Raw genomic sequence first — 2,821 nt, forward strand, 5'->3', positions numbered from 1 at the left:
AAGCTCGGATTAGATAAGGATAAACTACGTCCGAACAGGCCTTGGAAGGCCCAAGGGTACCGACCGACCGCCGTGTCATCCTCAGACCACAGGCTTTAAGAGGTGCAGATATGGAGGGGCATGTGGTCAGCAGACCGGTCTCCCGGCCGTATGTCAGTTTACGAGACCGGAGCCGCTACTTCTGAATCAAGTAGCTCCTCGGTTTGCGTCACAAGGGCTGAGTGCACCCCGGTTGCCAACAACGCTCGGTAGACCAGATGGTCACCCATCCAAGTGCTAGCCCAGCCCGACAGCGCTTAACTTCTGTGATCTGACGGGAACCGGTGTTACCACTGCGGCAAGGCCGTTGGCATTAGGTAAGGATGGGGAACAAAATCGACCGTTCCTTTTCAAAGGAACTATCCCAGGAATTGCCCGAAACGATTTAGGGAAATCACGGAAAACTTAAATCAGAATGACCGGACGCGGGTGAATTGTCATCCTCCCGAATCCGGGTCCAGTGTGCTAACAACTGCGCCATCTCGTTCTGCCGTAGCTTAATTACTGTGGAGTACGGACATGGTGCAGTTTCCTGCCGCACGCTTTTCTCAAGTTGTTGTGATGTAATTAAAATGTTTACCATGTGTTCACGTATCAGTTCAAATGGTTCAAACGGCTCAGAGCACTATGGGACTTCTGAGGTCATCAGTCCCCTAGAACTTAGAACTACTTAAACCTAACTAGCCTAAGGAAATCACATATATCCATGCCCGAGGCAGGATTCGAACCTGCGACCGTAGCGGTCGCGCGGTTCCAGACCGTAGCGCCTAGAACCGCTCGGCCACTTTGGCCGGCTACGTATCAGTATTAATGTTTATCTAAAAGGTGACGATTTCCGTTCTCGTGTACCGCGACGGGAGGTCAATAGTCAACCGCGCCGGGCGGTTACGGGAACATATCGTGTACGTGATTCTCTCTAATTATGAGTGCCATGTGTCAGAAACATGTATGGTTGGACTGCTTATCACGAGCGTAGCTACTTCCTCGTTTGGATATCACTCAATGACTTTTTGAAGCAGCCGCGTCGATTCAGTGGCTCGTACGATCGTATAATGAACAAAGGAATTCCTTAGTGCTTCACCACTAACTGGAAAAGCCGTGATTTTCGTCGGCTTATATAGCACCTTTTGAACAGAGAATTTCATGTTTGTTCTGCGTTGCACGTATCTGAATTGGATAAAATTACTTCAGCAAGAACTTTAGTACGTCACAAAGGATTACGTGGTTGGAATGCAACTGCCGATTACGTGAATTGTGGAACAATGTTAATTGTGTACGGTTTAGCCCAACGCTGTGTATATGTGGTGTGTGTGTGTGTGTGTGTGTGTGTGTGTGTGTTTAACAGTTTAACAGAATATATTGAATTCTATCAGACTAGGGTGGCATTGTTTGTGTGAATGGCTCCGCACCCCGTTAGATAATAATTATTACATGACACATCGAAGCAGGCAGTGCAAGGAGATGAGAGCAACCGCCACGGGAAAATCAGGCACGTGTGGCTAAGGCACGCTGTAGTTAAATGTCCAGCCCCCGCTCCTGTGCTTATGGAGTATTTGTGCATACATAACTACCGCCCGGGTGTGCTACAAACCGATATCAGTCTGTAATAGGAATTGTAAAACAACTCGTGCAACAGGCATGCATTGAGTGCTACGTACGAGTTGGTGTCCACAGCAAAATAAACGGATCTCCCCCCGCCCTCTCCTCTCCCCCGCTCCCTCGCTGAATTCAGCACTGGGTGCGAGCCGTACTGAGAGATGGTCGGAAGGACGGAAAAGATGGAAACACCTGAAATGCTTGTGTTTTGAGGTGAATCTGTCAGTGGCAGGAAACTGTACAAGGCGATCGTAATGATGATAGTGATGGTGATGGTGATTGATGGTAGTGGGTGTTAGTGGTGGTGGTGGTAGTGATGGTGGTGGTAGTGGTGGAGGCGGTAGTCGACCCCATCAGCAGAATCGAAAGTTGTTCCAACACAGGGAATGTTTAAAAAATCAAATCACACTCAAAATATACGTACGATAATACAAAATGATGAGGAATTCATTACATGTGGCGAAACGGAAACAAAAGTATTAGGTTGGTGCATAAGTTCGTAGCGTTTTTCTTTTGCATGTTGGTGTTCCGGTTGCTATGGCTTTATACATCAACTATCATTTTCTATTTCTAATTCACTGTTGGTATTTGAGTTTACATTCGTCACATACTAATTTGGAGGTTGTGAGTGGACCTGTGCACACTGGAAAATGGAGTGCCAAGTAAAGAAACCGGAACTTTTCCGACACATTCTTCTGTTTCAATTTAATAGAAGAGTGACAGCAGTGAGGGCAGCCAAAAACATTTGCGTCGTGTACCGGGATAATGGCACTGGACGGAGCACAGCTAGTAAATGGTTTTCTCGTTTTAAGGAGTGTCGTTTTGACATTACGACCTCGACGTTCAGGAACAACTAAGGGGTTTGATGAAGATCGTTTAAACAGATCAGTTCACAATGATGCACTTCAGTGCCCTATAGAACTGGCAAATGCGATGAAGTACCATCATTCCACTATCAGGCGACATTTGCACGAAACGGAGAAGGTTCAAAAATCGGGTCCATGATTACGGCACGCTCTAAGGCAAAACCATAAGAATCAGCCAGTGGCCATATGAGCATCCCTGATTGCTCGTCATGTGAGTTAACGAGCATTTCGCTCTCATTTAAGTATGTGGCCGAAAGAGTCAGTGTTCAGGAATTGTGAAACGAACCCTGTCGCCCAGGATTGTGTGCCACAAAGGGCGT

At 47.0% G+C, this 2,821-nt stretch overlaps 1 pseudogene; it reads right to left on the reverse strand.

The window, feature by feature from the left end:
- Positions 1-233: 233 nt before the first annotated feature.
- LOC124790606 lies at positions 234-351 on the reverse strand (annotated as a pseudogene).
- Between the last annotated feature and the right edge of the window lie 2,470 nt (positions 352-2,821).

Source organism: Schistocerca piceifrons, chromosome 3 (genome assembly GCF_021461385.2).
Source record: "Schistocerca piceifrons isolate TAMUIC-IGC-003096 chromosome 3, iqSchPice1.1, whole genome shotgun sequence".
Taxonomy (NCBI): Eukaryota; Metazoa; Arthropoda; class Insecta; order Orthoptera; family Acrididae; genus Schistocerca; species Schistocerca piceifrons.